Here is a 17,422-nt window from a genome sequence, read left to right on the forward strand (position 1 = left end):
ATCACCCAACTATCAACTGTTCCACCATCTTTATTATCATTAATTCAGTCTAAGCAACTAACAAAAGGAAACTTTATGTTTGATTGTTTAGAAATGGCAAGCATGTTTTTAATGGCTTACTCCTATCAACTCAGGCCAATTGTTTTGGCTTGTGACCAACTGTAGCAGCTGGGGATGCGCTCAAGGGCACCTTAACATGCTTATAGTCACCTTAATAGCTGTCCATGGAGAGATGAATGTGTATTGTTGCACTGATCCAAACCAGAAACAATTCAGGTTTGAAACATTTAGAGCACGGCCTTTTTTCAGAAGGAGAAGCTCAGGATAAATCAGATTCTTTAAAAAAAACTTACTTACTTTGTTTATTGTCCCGGTGCTTTTTTTTTTTTTTTTTTTTTAGATGGGCTTGTTCGTCTTTTCCAATCAGAAACTGTTCACTATGCATTGTACCGCTCTGCTGTTTTACATTTCTGTATCACACCAATTAATCAAAGTGACAAGGTATTTAATGAGAGGCAATTAGAGTGTTAACCAAAATGCAAATCAGACGGGGAGGCAGACCGGGAAGGGGGCGGGGGGCATTTTGTGTGTGTGTGTGATAAGCTAAGAGTTCACTAAATGCTTTTATTAGGACCCTTACTTGTCGAACTGAGTCAAGCAATTCCCACTTGGACTTGTCTGCACCTGCGATCGCATCCGTGTCCTGTGAGTGTGCGTTCAAGTTGTTACAAGTGTCCTTCAGTGATTTTTTTTTTCTATGTTGGCTCCTGCATAACAGGCGAAAACAACCAATTAGTTCTGCTCGAGGAAGATGGCATGACAACATGAAAAACAGATTAAAAAGCTGCTGTGGGGACGGATGTTAAGTAGCTCGCTCAGGTCACTCCCTTCCACATCACAGTGCCTGTGCGCTGAAGATTAGACTGTGTTTCCTCAAGGAAACACTCTTCACAACGCTGGCTTGTTGCTGCTGGAGCTTAGCCTCACAGGGAGCAAATGGTGGAAATGTTGCTACAGCGGAGTGTCCTTTAAATGGTCTGAAACTACAGAAGTTGGCGTTTTCCGTGTGTCTCTGTTTAATGATAATCGCTGAAAGTAACAGGCTGTTTTTTTGTCCTTCAACTACTTATCCTGCACTGAAAACCCTTCAACGTGGGTCATGGTCACCTCTCAAGTGTGCTTAAACAAGATGTCGTTTTCTGCTCTGAAGATATGCTGTCATGTTTGTTTGGACAGTTAAAAGACAGTTTCTTATTTTTCCTTTTCTGTTCCAAGTTTTTTTTTCTTTTTTAAATGCATTGATTAGCATTTTTAAACATTAAGAAGCCAGTAAGGATCAAAACTCAGCACATATCTGAGTTTGTAGACTTCACAAACTGTGGTAATATTTATTTTGTGAAAAACTATACAATCTAGGAATCTTTCAACCATATCTTGATGACTTAACCTTTGATTACAATCTGTTGTGGACACTGGCAAGGACAACTGGAGACATGAAGGATGTTGTAGTTAATCCTGGTGTATATCTGCTGCCTGGGGCACTTGCACAGTTGTAAGGGTATAATGTAAAGTCTCCGCAGACAAGTCTGCACACTCAGAAAAACTGATGGGCACAGGGATGTCTGCACAGACCTTCCCTCTCACAAATTTACATCACTTGGAGCCATGTGGATCTTAGTGCGCTTGGAAAGTGTTGGTAATGGTTTGCAGGTGTAGCCTGGCTAGCTCAGTCGATAGAGCATGAGACTCTTAATCTCCGGGTCGTGGGTTCGATCCCCATGTTGGGGGAAGCTGTTTTAAGTACAGAAGATAGAGTTTGGTCCATCTTTCCCTTGTAATCTCAAAAAAACCATTTAGTTCACTGCTGCGAATTCTTTACGTAACTTCCTCAGAGATTCTCCAAAGTATTCTTTTTCTGATGGTTTTGTTTTTGCATTTCCACCTTCTCTTGACAGGATCTTTTTCTGCTCTAAAGTCTGCTCCAATAAGATTGGTTAATTCAGCTCAGTTGACAAACAGAAACCAAGAATCTTAAGCTACATCCAAACTGGAAGCATTTCACAGTGATGTGGTGACCATAGGAAGTGAATGACATTCTGCGAAGCGTAATTTAAGGTTCCGTAAATGTGTCCGCTCCCGTATACATTTTCATTTGGCCATTGAGCAGAGTGGGGTTTTCACCAAGTACACCTCCCATATGCATCTGCTGAATGCTGATTGGTTGATAAATGGGCAAGTATAGGACAAGGAGCATGAGTGGAGTTCACTGGGAACGGGGAGAAGCATCAAAACAAACAGTAAATAAATATGGCACAAAAAGCAGAGACATGAGCTGCAGTCTACACTTTTCTTCGTTTTTTTCTGTAGCAAAAATTCTGTCTCCCTCCCTTCAACGCCAGCTGATCATGGCTGCCCCTCCCTGAGCCTGGTTCTGTTGGAGGTTTCTTCCTGTTAAAAGGGAGTTTTTCCTTCCCACTGTCGCTAAGTGCTTGCTCATAGGGGGTCATATGATTGGAGTTTTCTCTGTAGGTAGAGTGCGTTTCCTGCTGAACAGACAAATTAGGCTTTAAGACAACTATAGGCAAAAAAGTGCAGGCAACAGGAAGTGGGCGGGGCTTAAGATAAACTTTTCTCTACTTCCAGGTGATCGACTGACGTGACTACCAATGATTGTGAAGAATAGCATATGACCTTGTAGTAAACACATTAGAAGGTTACCTTGGCAACTGAAACATAGACTGTCCGCAAGCGACAAGCCGTCAACTTCAAAGAGAAGAGGAAATCGCTTCCAGTGTGTTAGTAGCTTTATCCTCGCATACAGATTTTACATATACAGATACATTTCGAAGGATAGGGTGTTACCTTTTTCAAATATGCACCTCATCAGTGCACGCTAAATTAGTTTTTAAGGGTGTTGAATACCTTTGTGATTTACTGTCATTTAGAGAGGATTTCAAGTTTAATGCTGCTCACAAAAACAAAACAAAAAAATAACAGGGTCACAAATCTGTCAACATGAGCATTAGTGGACATCTTTTTACAGCCCCACTGTCACGAATAGCACTTGACCACTGACGAGCAGCTATGGAGGATGAATATAAAGAAATAGTTCAGAAAATCCACTTACAAAAGGATTGTGTTTATATCATATTCAGCTTTAAGAAAAAAATCCTACAAACTTTTGTCATCAGTCGTCTCGTACACAATTTGTATGGTACTCTATATTCTTTTGATTGTACTTGTTGATGGTTTCACACAATTTCTCCCTACTGTTAATACAATACTGACAGCAGTTGTTTGCTTCTGTTTTATTTATAATGGCTGATATGATATAATCAGTACTTTTATTTGTTAAATTCTTTTCAGTGGACTGATTTTCTTTATCTTGTAGTCTAGGTATTTTTCCCGTCTTTTTGTCGACATATAACCCATTTCAATTTGATTTAAAAGGTTAAAAATAGATTCTATATAGCCGAAGTTGCTATAAACAGATGCCGCATATCTCTGTGTTTCTGTTTTTGTTCTTTTTTCGAGTATTTCAAGGGTTTTCTCCTCTCTCGCTCCACACGTCTATCTTTTCCTACCCCGGTGTACCAACACCAGCAGTAAAACATGCACGCAGACATCAGAGAGTGTTGACTTGTGACTGTCATCCCAAGCAGCAGTTTTCTGATGTAAGTGGGGGGAAATCAGAGGTTATCATCTGTCAGGGAATGCATTAAGAACCATCTCATTTCCTGCTCTTTGTACCACTTCTATATGCAAGACGGGCTTCCTTTCAATTAGGCTTCATGAATACAGATCCTTCTTACTGGTTCAGCCTTAGAATGAAACATGATTTGCCTTATTTTGTGCGTTTTGGGGGAAAAAATATTTTATTCATAAGACAGAGTGTGAGCTACAGTTTCAAAAAACAGCCTCCTGCTGTATCATCCCTGAGACAATCCAGGCTATTTCAGCTTCAATTAAAAGATACTTTCATTCAGTTTCTACCTGATGATTAAAAAAAGCTAGTGGCAAGAGTCAAGAGGTTTGCTTCTTATTCAGCACCTACTCTAACCTGGCAGTTTGCTTTATTTTCTCTCATAAAATGACTAATGCCTTCTAGATGGTGGGCTCATACATCATGGCAGGGCCAATGTGTCTGTGTTTAACTAATAGGCTCTGTGTCCTCAAGCAGCCAGGGATGGCACGGGTTATTACAAACTGCATCAACAAGACATTCATTACCCTCAACATCCTAGCAACCAAATCACAATTACCACGATCCAAGAGTGAGCATCCAACCCCACTGCCACGCTCCTATTCCCCGCACACCATGTCGCCAATGCATAAATTAGCCTCCTTTTGTCACACTGGGGGGTTGCCGGGTTGAGAATTAGCTCTGTTTGTTTTGCTCGTGATGAGATGGGATGCGCTGATGATGGATGACTGCAAAACTTCTTTACTGACAAATCAATAAATGCGGTGTGAATCCTTTTCACTCGTGTATCTGTACATATGAATGTGTCTGGGTGCCTGGAGAATAAGTGAATAGTTTCATGTGTGCATTTCACGCGTGTGTGTTTATAGCAGATAGCTGTTCTGACTGGCTAATGTACTCGGGGCTGCACTGTAGCAGGACTCTATTGTTGCTCTGAGTCCTCCCCACAGCCATTAGATCGCCATTAATCTCTCATCTGCCATTAAAACAACAGCCAGCGAGCCGAGCTTAACAATAGAGCGCCCCTTCCTCCAGCCCCTTGATACGTACTAGCAATGAGTTTGAATTAGGCTCTCGGGGTCACCGATTAGACCCTAATAATTCATCCAGACGGTTGAGTTCACAAAGAGGTTACATGTAACACTTCTGTATGAGAAAATGTAACAACACTCCTGTATGTGCATAATTTTGAAATTTAGAAAAGGTTGAGTCTGGATTTCACTTAGTTACTAAATACCATGCAAACCCAGCCACATTTTGAAGATTTTGAAGGAAACGAGGAAGATCACAGAAAAGGTTTGTGGATGTAGTGAAGGAGGACAAGCAGAGGGGTTGGTGAGACAAAACAAGATGCAGGGGCTAGGGTGAGATGCTGGCAGATGATCTGCTGGAGCAACCCATGAAAGAAGCAGCTGGAAAGAAGAAGATGGCCTCGTTTTCTTGCACAATTTTATCCTTGAAAGCCCTTTTCAAATAGCAAAACAAGTCATCAGATTACAGCATTTCTACTTTAATATTTATGGCATTAATCATAAACCAGGCAAATCATTTCTCCTAAACCAATGTCGACTCATTTCTGTCATGATACGTTGTGTGGCAGGCAGGAGAAGGACCCAATAGCAAAACTCACAGACACGGGGATGAACTCAAAATCACAGCTTTAATGCTGGAATGGCAGAACATAGGAAATACAAAACTAAACTGGGAAAAGTAAACTAACATACGCAGAGAGACACAGGGAGATCCACACAACATGAGGGAGAACGCGACGCCGAACAGAGGAAGACGCAGACAGAAATACACAGAGGGTTAACGAGGAAAGTGGGAACACACGGGGAACACAGGTGACACAGATAACCATAACGAGACAGGGCGGGGTGGACTGAACATGACATGTAGAGGCAGAGGTTCCGACAGGAGGAGAGAGAGCACGGGGAAAACACCGACATAACGGGCTGGGGAAACATGAAACAACCACAAGGGGAGAGAGGGCTCATCAATACATAGAGGGCACACAGAGGGGAAGAGCCATGAAGGGAAAACACTTAGGGAACAACACAACAGGGCAACTCAGAAAACATGGCCTAAATAAGGAACAAAATACAAAAATGCATGAAAACTAAGAATACTGGGCCCACATGGCCCAGGACCATGACAATTTCTTCTATAAACTGAACAATAACCACTGTTTTTGTTATGATTCTCACTTTTACTAGGGAAACTAGTAAATATTAAGTCTTCTAAGTATTATGAGTGTTATTATTTTTTTTTAAGGATTAAAGGATGTAATGTATAGTATTCAAAAAATGATGTGGGATAAGAAATAATTAGAACTTGTCCAGCCTCATACCTTTAAGTGTGGCCACGTTCCATTCGAGGACCCTTTTGTTTTTATTGTCTTGTGTGTACTCAACCCCATAGCTATGGGTTAGCCATACAGAAACATTGTTAGGGTTTTAACAGGTTCAAGGAACTGACACCATATTCATTATCAGCTAAGAGACACAGAGAAATCCAAGGCTGACTGTGACATCTGTCGGAAATTAGCCTCTTGTTGAACTGAAGCAAGTAGTGACAAACATCTACCCAACTAACATAGATTTTTCTGCAGGATTTTGCAGAAGAAAATATCAACATCATTTGTTAATTGATTGGCGATTAACAACAAGATATTTAATATTTGTTTTGCCATGACGTTTGTGATGTATGTATGTTTAAATAAAATATGAGATGTTCAGGAAGTAGGCATCATTACTGAAGCAGACTTGCTGTGAGTCTTAGTTATTCACATGGGCAAAAATGTGGTTGAAGGCAAAAAAAAAAAAAAAAAAAAAGCCCAAAAAGAAGGAAGCTGGATGCAGAGGGCATAATTAGCAAAAGTGTTAAAGCTTGGGAAGTAAAAACATTTTACTGGGGAGCAGTAAAAATCAAAGATTTATGTGCTGCTTTTTGCATAAAATTAAGTCTTTTTCTTTCCTCTAAAGAAGCCTAGAGTGTGAACTTAACATTTTCCCTCCTCCTACCGAATTTTAGCCTATTTCATTTTAAAGTGATGCATGTTTATGCACACTGGAAGCACCTAACACATTAGCATTATTCATCACATGAAGCTCGCTCGGTCCGCCCTTTGGTGGGGAAGAAAAACGACTTCACACTTCACTAGCTGTGAGCGGGCGAGAAGAGCTCCTTCCAGCAATGAAAAATACTTCCATCCAAAAGCATGGCTGGTTAGTTAAGTGAGAGACGCACTGTGGTGCAATTTACCCCTCATTCGACCCAGCTTAATCAAGGCTTAAACTGTATTCACCATTTCAGGCAGTAGAGTGTACGTCTGCAATATGACTGAGTGAATATCTAATCACGTTTGCCACCAACATAATATAAGGCGGATGATGATTAGTGGCCGGGGCTGTGCCGAATTTCAAACTGACTCGCTAAATCAGATCATTGTTTCTCAAAATGTGTTGCATATCTGATTCATATGAGTTTCTAAATAACAAGGCAGTGAAGCATGTTGTAACAATGATGGCTCACTGAGTAAGAACACATTCGCTCATCTTTTTGCTCCATGTTGTTTATCTCTCCTCACAAGAACGGCTACAGCACAGGTCATGCCTTAAATGATCTATGACCTGGCCTGAAAAGGGCTTGCTGTAGCTGTGTGAAATATTATATTTGTTTCAAAGGTACAAAAGCAGTTGTTTGAACAATGCAGCTCTTGGCACAAACTGGGTTGCTTTGTGTTATTTTTCCTACAGAGAGTGAAAAATGTTTTTTAAGGCCGCTCTCCCCAACAAGGGGTCTGTTGTGAAAGCTGTTATTACTTATAGGGTTGCTTTCTAGTATCCTGCATGAAGAAGTGCATCCACAACATGAGCCTTGATCATCAGCTTTAGAGGAGCTGAACTAAACACACTGGAAACACAGTTCCTTTAACCTAATGCTAAAATTCATGCATATGTTGTCTCTAAGTGGTTAAACGGTGGCTAATGCTCGGATGAAATTAAGCACTAGGACAGCCTCTATCATGATGAGCGTCCTGGTGTAAAAATCCAAAATTGATGCCTTCCTTCTCCAGCACGCTGGATTTGAACCTTTGGTGGCCTATTTCCGGCCTGTGGCCCATACGTTTGACACCCCTGGTGTAGTTTGTGGACCTATACAGTACTGTGAAAAAAGCTTGACTCACCTTTCACTTTCTTGTATTTTTTCCTTTCAAAAAGAACAATTTTATTGGAATTTTTAAACTGGTCTTTCATTGACTTCAGCTTTTTCACTGATTTTCAGTCCAGTCCTTGCACTTGACCATTTTCAAAAGGCTTTTTGTTTGTTAAGCCACTTAATGCTGATCTATGAATAAGAGATGAATTAGTGTTGTGTCTATAATGAACAACTTAACAAAAAAAAACAACCCAGTTTTCTGTGTATCTTTAGATCTTTAGACACCTTGTCATTAGAAGCCTGCTGCAAAAACACCAGTTGTTCACATTTCGTTTGTTAAATCTATAAAAAATGCTAACGCTAACACAGTTTGACAGCGTAAAATAGTATTTCTGTACCAGCAAGGTGCCAAAGAGCTATTAGCTATTAGCATGCATATTTCGACATGCTGTGTACTTAAAAAAAATTAGAAAACACTGTGATGCTACATTTCTCCAAGGGGTAGTGGGGAACTTGTCAATATTGATGGAATTAGGAAGATAAGTACCATCAGACTACAATTCACCATGTCATACCACCTGGAAAGCATCTGATTCATGAAGGCTTCAGTTTCCAGCATGACAGTGATCTCAATGCAATAAAAGCATCATGGATAGAAAAGCACACAATGCAACTCACTTTCAGGGTGGATGTAGTAAGGAGGTAGAACAGATCATCTGCAATTTGCAAGGCTGGTGGTTCAATTCCTGCCTGCTCCAGTTTGCATGCCAAATATACTCGGGTGGTGAACACTAACCCCAAGTTTCTCCTCAGTGCATCCATTGGAGTGTAAAACTTATGAAGCACTGAATAAAATGCTCGTGTAAATGAGGCATTTTGTATAAAGCATTTTGAGGGCTCAGGAAGAGTAGAAAGGTGCTATATATAAAAACCAGCGTTTATCATTTACCATTTATCAATCATAGATTCATTTGAAGAAGACAGCTGCCTAAGAGAACTCGGGCTGTGTTGAAGAAACGAGGTGGTCATACCAAATATTGACTTTCAAATTTATTAGAACTGTTTAAATTTTGTTTTGGCCTTATATAATGTATCTTCATTTTTCCTGGTGTATTTCCTATGTACAACTATATCCCACCCCCTCAAGTACAATATGAAGAAATGAGGGGTGGCTCAAGACTTTTCCACAGTGCTGTATTTTTCCAAAAATAATCAACATCTTTTCAAAGATCTTGGTAACATCCTTTTACAAGACAGTCTCTACTTAAGTTTATTTACTCTCAATGACAATAAAAACAAGCTTTCAACTGATTAAGACCAAGTGATACGACTGAAAGATCCGGAGTTAACAGTCAAGTGGGCTTTGGGTGCCTAGTCATGCCTAGCTATCACAGTTTCTACAGATACAAGTTTCTGTTTCATATCACTGGACGTCTTGGGAAAAAGGTCATCGTAACATCCTCAGGTTTCTATCTGTCATTGCAATAACAGCAGATGTAGTGAACTGTTTTTCACTTTTTTCACAAGCCTTTAACTGTACAGAGAGTTGGTTTGTATTACAGCACAAAAGCTGGTGAGACTGGTTGACACACATTCCCTAATCACAACAAGCACCTCTTAATATATATTCGCACAAACAAACAACAACAACAACAACAGCAGAGCTTCAGCCACTCTGCCATCCAGAGGGCATTTCCCATCTCAGCATAAGGCTTATGGTTACACCCCCCCACTATGCAGATGGTTTAGTGTTATTCTATCTGTAACTGGACTCGATGCCAGGCTCTGAATGGGCCTAATGACTCCTAAACCCGAGTTGGTTAAGTGGGAATTCAACACCATCTCCCAGCTGTAACCTAATCTCCCTCTAGACCACCTGGACCTTGGATACACCCCGTGGGTTCAAAACGCACTTGACTGTGAAACAATAACAGTCCATTTGCATTTTTAAGCACACCGCTAACAGCGTCTTCGAGACACATGCAGACACCATGCTGCCAAGCAGACGACACGGAGGCCGTGAAAGAAAAACATTGCAGTGGATATTATGATCCCGCAAGCTTGAGAAATTCCCGGCAATGAAATTAAAGGGAAAAAAGAGGATGTTTGACTATTAAAAGTATGACTTAAATTTGGTCTCAGATGAGAATCACACCTTCTCTGCCAATGAACTTCTCCAAAGACCGAGAGAGATTTTACACTAACATGGAGGTTGTGAGGTTTTTATGTCTCAGAAGTTGTGTTTCAGTGCCCCCCCCTTGCTGTGACAGCCGAGTGTCTGGAGGAGTATTTTCTGCATATTTCACGCGTATGTGTGCATTTTTCTCAGCAGTGTGTAGGAGCAAACGCCTGCAACATATCCATAACAGCTCCAGATGGTTCGTCATAACATCTGTCTAACCTGACAAAACATAGCCTGCAGCGTGTGGCCATAAGGTGTATTATTGGGTTATTCTGGCACAAGGTTGACTTCAGACTGTATAACAGTCATTGGCTGACAGCACACACACACACACACACACACACACACACACACACACACACACACACACACACACACACACACACACACACTGAGACTAGACAAAATTACTGGCTCTCTGTGCCACACGTGAATGACAGGCTGCCTCTGTGTCTTCCACTGCTATCTTCTTCCTTCCAGGGTCTACAGAAAATCCATGCCACCTCCGACGGTGGGGTTATGCCAGAGTGTATTAATGAGTCGGATAGAAAGACAGCGACAAACAGGCAAAAAGACAGACAGGAGCAGCCAAACGGAACGGACTTGAAACAGTGTCTGGTGACTGATAAGTGATGGGGGGAGGACGAGGGTGACACTTTGTGTTTTGGAGAGGGCGAGGTTAACAAGGGAAAAAATCAGGAGAATTTGGAGACTTATTGATGGACAACTCACATTTCCTTGCTTTCAATTGCCTCATTCTCTCTCATGCTGGCTTTTCCCTTCCAATTTTACCTCCACCTCACCCTTTTTTCCCTCTATCTTGTCCAGGCCACTTGGCTGATCAGTGAGTATGGTAATCAGGGAAAGGCTGATAACAACTGATAAGTCCTCTTGTCAGATGCTGAGGGCTTGAATGACATTTTTACACAGTCGTGAAAATGGAGGGGAACAAACGCAGTAAAGCTGGTGAATGGATGGCCTCTGCGATTCTGCTTGTGTGATACGCAAATAGGCATATCTACCTCCGTGCTGTGTAGTTGGGTGTACGCGAGTCATGTGTGCGTTCTTTGCCTCGTCTGGAGGGGCTGCAGGGGGAGGGAGGCGAGGAGTGTCACTCTGCCCGCAGAAAGGGCTTTCATCCTGGGCTTATCAGAGCCAACACAGGGGGAGATTGTTGGCCGGTGGTGCGAAACGACAACTCTTACTGCCCCCGCAACCTCCCCCACCACACACACTGGACCTGTCTTCCCCTGACTTTGTGACTCCCCCTCAGACACAAACACAGGGACAAAAGCATGTTTGCTCACAGATGCACAAAGAAAGAAAAAGGAACATTAAATGCGCTTATGCTTCAGTCCACCACAATCTGCTAAGCTTCACACACAGACACACATACTTGTATTTATTATCAAAGATATCCCACCTATTTCATTTGTTTCTCGTGCGACACAAGGACGCTGTTTACTGTATTAAACTGGCACTGAATGATCGCCCGTTTCCTGTTTCCACTTTTGGCCGGCGACCAGAAGACGTGCTACCCACAGCGCCAGCGACGAGGCCATATGCACCTCTAAATCATGTGGTATTATCACCATGCTGTGCACCAATGAGCAACTATAACCATGATGGAAGACACCAGATGATCTGTCTTTAGCAGCAGAGTTCATTTCCATAATACTAGATTAACGTGTTTTTTTGTTTGTTTTTTTGGAAATACAAGTCATGCTAATTAATTTGACAGATCATAAAAGCTGTCAATCCTGCAGGTACACACTGATTCAGCACAGAGACCTCTCTTTTTCTGACTACACACAGCAAGTGCACATAACTGTGCATGTGTGTGTGTGTTTGAGAGAGAGAAAGACTTGTCAAGTGGAATTACAGTCACAGGTGGAAAGGTCAAACTCAGTGACCCACACAGTCAGACAGACAACTTGTTGGGCCCAAAAAATGCAAGAAAAAAAATGGAAAGGTCAGTTCAGCCGATACTTTCCTGCGAAAGCTCGAAATCCCATCAAGGAGACAGATATAGACAAAAGAAGCATGTGTGTTGTGCTCCTCTGATAAGGAAACTGTTTTCTTCCTCTGGGACTCATTTATTGGCCCAAACACATCAATAAAAGTTGAAGCCTGGCAGCAGAAGATTACATTCATCACCGATGCCACCTTTTAGTAAATCCCAGACCTCTATGTTATGTGTATTCCACCTAGTGCAACTTCATTGATCATGTTCACCTATGAACATCGCTACACTGGTTGAGAAGAAGCTCCGACCTCGCAGGCAACACCGGCGGGATGAAGTCACGGTTGAGGTCGGATTTGGCCATATGGAGGTGACGGCTGTGTGGGTCTGACCACACCCTCGCTTGCTCTGTGGCACTCGCTGGATACCATAGGTGGTGGCAGGAGGAAAGGGGTGAATATGTAGCCCCCTTCATGCTGTCTAACAGGCTGGACATGAGGCACAGCATCTGTCTCTGGAGGGTGTGCCTGCAAAAAAGGCTGCCCTAGTTAAAAAATAGGGGAAATGGACAAATGTAACTTCAAGGTGCTATAACCGAGACGATGAAGTGCGATAACAAGGGTGTGAACGGTATGGAAGCCTCACATACTGTACTGCTTCTCTCTGTTGTTAAAAGGCTTTTCTGAATGACTATTTACTGCTCAGTGGCATCATCTGTTTTTCTAGCTTATTTATTATACCAGTGCTCAGCAAACATTTAGGTTCCCAAAAGAAAAAAAGTGCCAATATCTGTGATTCTACATCACTGCCTGACTGGACTTTCTAGTATTATTTTTAGTAGTAGTTCTTTTTATCAGTTCAGGCAAAAGAAAACAAAGAAAACATCTTGCTCACTGTGTACTGGACTTGTGCTTGTGACCTTTAATATTCAGAATTTTACCTAAGGCTCCTTTTACATAAGCCCACTGGTACCAGTTACCAACTAGTAATTACTGGTTACTGGAAAAAATGAGTATTCCCCGACTGGTTGTCTGATTACAACCATCTCATGACCTCATGAGTTGTCAGTCAGAGATGTGTTATATGAGAAAATACATTTTGCTTTGTTTATTACAATAATATGAACAATATTTCTTGCTTTGTAAAAGTGGGTTTGTCTGGATCACTCTTTGAAGCAAAGTGACCTTCTGACTACGTTTGTTGCAGGCTTGCTTTTGCACCACAGAACCTTCAGTTCAGGGGTGTTTGCTGGGTGTAATTATTTTAAATGAAGGCACTCATGCAGAGTAACTGCCCCATGTTATTTTACAGGTTCAAGAGTGCAGTATCAATAAAGGAAAAACAATGGCATGCACAGTTCACAAAATAGCATCTAATCTACAAGACTGTTTTTTCTTTGTTTTTAACTAATCCAAACCGCACTTTAACTATACTTAGCTGTTTTAACTGTAATTTTAATTAACCTTTACTATTTTCTTGCCAGAATGCACTCTTATAGATTTTCTTGTTTAGTGGCAAATAGAAATACACGTGTATCAGCCATTAGAATGGTAAATGGTAAATGGCCTGCATTTGTATAGCGCTTTACTCAGTCTCTAAGGACCTCATAGCGCTTTACACTACATTCAGTCATTCACCCATTCACACACACATTCACACACTGGCAATGGCAAGCTACATTGTAGCCACAGCTGCCCTGGGGCGCACTGACAGAAGTTAAGTGTCTCATTACACTGGACTGAAATAAAATAATGGGCTGAATGTTCTTCATTGAATGAAATCACAGGTGACTTTTTGAGTTTTGTATCCTGCTCATGTCTGTACGTCATCTCTGTGTGCAAATACAATTGAAAACAATACAAACTACTTGGTTTGTGCTTTACAGTTCAAAAAAGGCTCAAAATGTAAACACGCAGACAGGCATGTTGAGAAAATAAAAGGAGTCTTTAGTAGGGCCTGATCAAGAATCCAGGAAAACACAAAAGCTGGGATAAGGTACGGCAAAATCCAAAATGAAAACAAAAAGTAAGCACAAAGAACAGTGACAAACAGTGAGATCAACAAAGCCAGGCAAGGAAAAAGGCAGGAACACCAGGCAAGCTGACAAAGGCCGGAGGAAGACGTGAGGCTATAAATACACACAAGGAAGACTGAGTGATAAAAATACAGGTGGAAATTAGGGTGGAATACACAATCACAGGGTGGGACAAAGAAAGCAAAACAAAAAAAGGCAGGTTAGTTAAATTTGCAGGACTATGTACAATATGTACATCTATTTAGAGGGTTTACACAGCAGGAGTGTATCTGCAAACACTCTTGGATTATGTAGATGAGGGAATAATGCACTAGGTTGCAAATGGCTGTTGCATCATATATGTGTGTGTGTGTATATTATATATATATATATATATATATATATATATATATATATATATATATATACACACACACAGTCAGTATTGTCTGGTAAAATAGTGCTGACTTTGCTACAACTAAAAGCACAAAGCGCACAGGCCCTATGAGAGTCTGAAGGCCAGAGGCTTTAGAACGATTTAACACAGCCACAAGCAAAATTCGCAGAATGGCATTTGCAACATAGTGAATGGAGTCCTGTGGCGGGAGAGTGCAGACACACTCATGCACAAAATTACAAATGAAACACTGAATTGTAAATTGTCTGACGAAAGTCATAAATCTCCCAACGGCCGCTGGGCAGCTGGGGTCGAGCAGCCAGCAGTCCTGTCAGAAAAGTGCAGCTGTCTGAACACAGATAGCCACTGGTGTAGCACACAGCAGCAAAGCCTGCAGGCTGAAATCTGGAATTGGCCTTTAAAATGCTCTATTATGTATTTTTTTTTAAATGAAATGTTCTGAAGTCCTCTGTTCCCATGTACTATACAATATGACCATTTTCAGGGGCAAGCCATTACCATAACTTCAAAATAGCTACAATCTATTTTGTAAGTGTTTCGTCCGCATAGTCCCTAAAGGCTCTGTCACACCAGGAGATTGTGGTTGTATGGGCTTGGTGTTGTAGTAACAGACATAATTGGTGACCTAGCTGGCAATCTAACTCCTAACTTCTTATAAGAAAGGAAGTTATTATTAGACCTTTAACTCTTTCCCCCATAAAGATGACATTTCACAGTCTCCCCTGTACTCTTAATGGATACACATCAGTGTATATCAGTAAAGATGTGGTTTGACAACCTTAGAATAGTTTCTGGGGCTTTTTTGTAGTGTAGTTGTGTAGCCAGAGCCCACCCTCACTAACTTCTAATGCACAGGCTTGAAATACAACTTAAATACTACTAGTAGACTTTCAAGGAGTAGAGAGAGTTAAAACTAGCATAACCAGTTCTTTAACTGATCATACTTATCTCCCTAAGGTTGAAGTCATAGCATCAAATACCTTTTTTTTTTTGAGCTGGTCCACTAAGATTTGTAAGCATCTTTCCGGATCTGAATTAAGAGAAAGTTAATGAACAAAACTAATAGTTACTCACACATCCTACGACAAAAGAAATTAGTTGGAGCTGGATCGGGTGACCCTAAAATCCTTTATTAATTACACTGCAGTAGGAGTAATGTTGCCTTTTTTCAATGACTATGTGTTTATACAGCATTATTCCATAATAAAAATTAGCTATAATTGATCTCTGGCTCTCTTCCACAGTGTTTTGTTTGTCCTGTCTTCCTCCCCACACTCCCTGCCCCTCCCCAAGCTTGTTTCTGCCAGAGGTTTCTTCCTCTTAAAAGGGTGTTTTTCCTTCCCACTGTTACCTTACAAAATAAAACACCCAGAGATCACTGTTTTTGTGATTTTGAGCATATATGTAAAAACACCGAGTTGAATTGAATAATAAAATCAAAAGCCACCTAGAGGGCCACTAAATATGAAAAGTGCAACACACATAGCACCGCAACATCTTCAAAAATACTCATGCAAAACACGAGTCCAGTAACACTATGAACCTGTTCCAAGCCCCACTTTAGCTACCTTATAAGCATCCTTCAGTTTTTCACTTGTTTAATGAGCAGGTGGTGTCCTGTTGGGTAGCACTGTTGGAAGTAAAACAGAACAGAAACACATTTAAAGTCTGCAGCGCTGTGCATGTGCCAAAGTAAAATGAGAGAGGGGAGAAACAGATTGCTGAGAGGGAGCCAGTCAGAGGGAGAGCGGGACTAATGAAGGTTACAGAAGAGGAGAAGTATGAAATAGGAAGGAGAAGAAATGAGTCTGGAATGATAAAAGGAGGAGAGACAGTGGGATTGTTGAGGAGTCTCTCTGGATTTGCAGAATCCCCTCAGCCTCAAGTTTTGGTACAAAGTCATACTGACACACTTACTGCCTGGTGAGCCCTCTATCTTTCTCTTCCTCCACTTTCTTTCACACTGGTAATGAGGACTGTAGGTGTCCGCCGACTGTCACATGCACACCACCGAGCGTTTAACAGTAAGGGGGTGGGGGGGGGGGGGGGGGGGGGGGGCTTATATTACTCTTGGACATCTGCCATGGTGCCAGGACCTAGGCAATAGTGTGATGCTGAAATAGGAGGGAAGCATGGGGGTTTCTTTTTGTGTTAGTTCCAGCCAATCCCCATGCAAATTGCGTGATTTATATTACATTTGCTCTAACTTTAAAAAATGCTTTATTTATCTGTTCTGTGGGCTTATTCTCTTTTATTTTACTTTTGGTGCCATTCGAAAGCTAATTCATAGCAATGCCAACCTTTTGAAAAGTGAAAGTGGTGCAGTCCTAGACTGCAAATCGAAAAAAAAAGGGTTGGGAGACATGCATTTTTGTTCTCTTGCTGACATTTGGATGAATGCATCTGTGTCATATAAAACAGTAATAATCAGTGAGTTGCATTTGCTCTTATGCCAAACAGAATGATGTCATGTCTATAATGTAGACGTATAAAGATAGATATAGCTTTTGGGCCTAAAAGTGAAGGAAAGGTGGTCTAAACCAGGCTTGGTTAAATCATCGGCATATGGTCACCATAGCCCTTCATCATTTATGTTGGTACTTGATGGCACACCAGACTTACTGCAGTCATCTTATGAACAATAGGTGTCGCCACTCAGAAAAAAGCCCTCCATATCAGGATTAATACTGCAGGAGAAGAATTTGAAACAGGAAGAAAAGAAATTGTGGAGTTTTCCTTTTTGAAATTTCTTCTGAAAAGAAATTTAAAGATCGTGAGGTGTACAACAAGCCTACATCGGGCTTTAAACCTGATAGTTTTTTAATGGCCAGACATGGTTACCTTCTGACTGCAAAGAAGAGTAACATTCTGTACCTCATACTAAACTTCAACTTCAGGGCTTTTTGTGGCTTCAAGGATTTTTGGTTTTTAAAACTTCTATATCATCAGTGTGATTTTTTTTCCCCCCTTCAACCCCCAGA

General features: G+C 41.2%; 1 protein-coding gene and 1 non-coding gene across 2 annotated transcripts in view; one reads left to right on the forward strand and one right to left on the reverse strand.

Moving 5' to 3' along the window:
* Positions 1 to 17,422, reverse strand: part of pdzrn4 (PDZ domain containing ring finger 4) — a 44,709-nt gene that overhangs the window by 24,150 nt on the left and 3,137 nt on the right. The gene's annotated exons all lie outside the window — the stretch shown is intronic.
* Positions 1,716 to 1,788, forward strand: trnak-cuu (transfer RNA lysine (anticodon CUU)). Its single transcript has one exon. It is a non-coding gene; the product is annotated as a tRNA-Lys (tRNA).

The sequence above is a fragment of the Maylandia zebra genome, linkage group LG17 (genome assembly GCF_041146795.1).
Source record: "Maylandia zebra isolate NMK-2024a linkage group LG17, Mzebra_GT3a, whole genome shotgun sequence".
In the NCBI taxonomy this organism is placed as follows: Eukaryota; Metazoa; Chordata; class Actinopteri; order Cichliformes; family Cichlidae; genus Maylandia; species Maylandia zebra.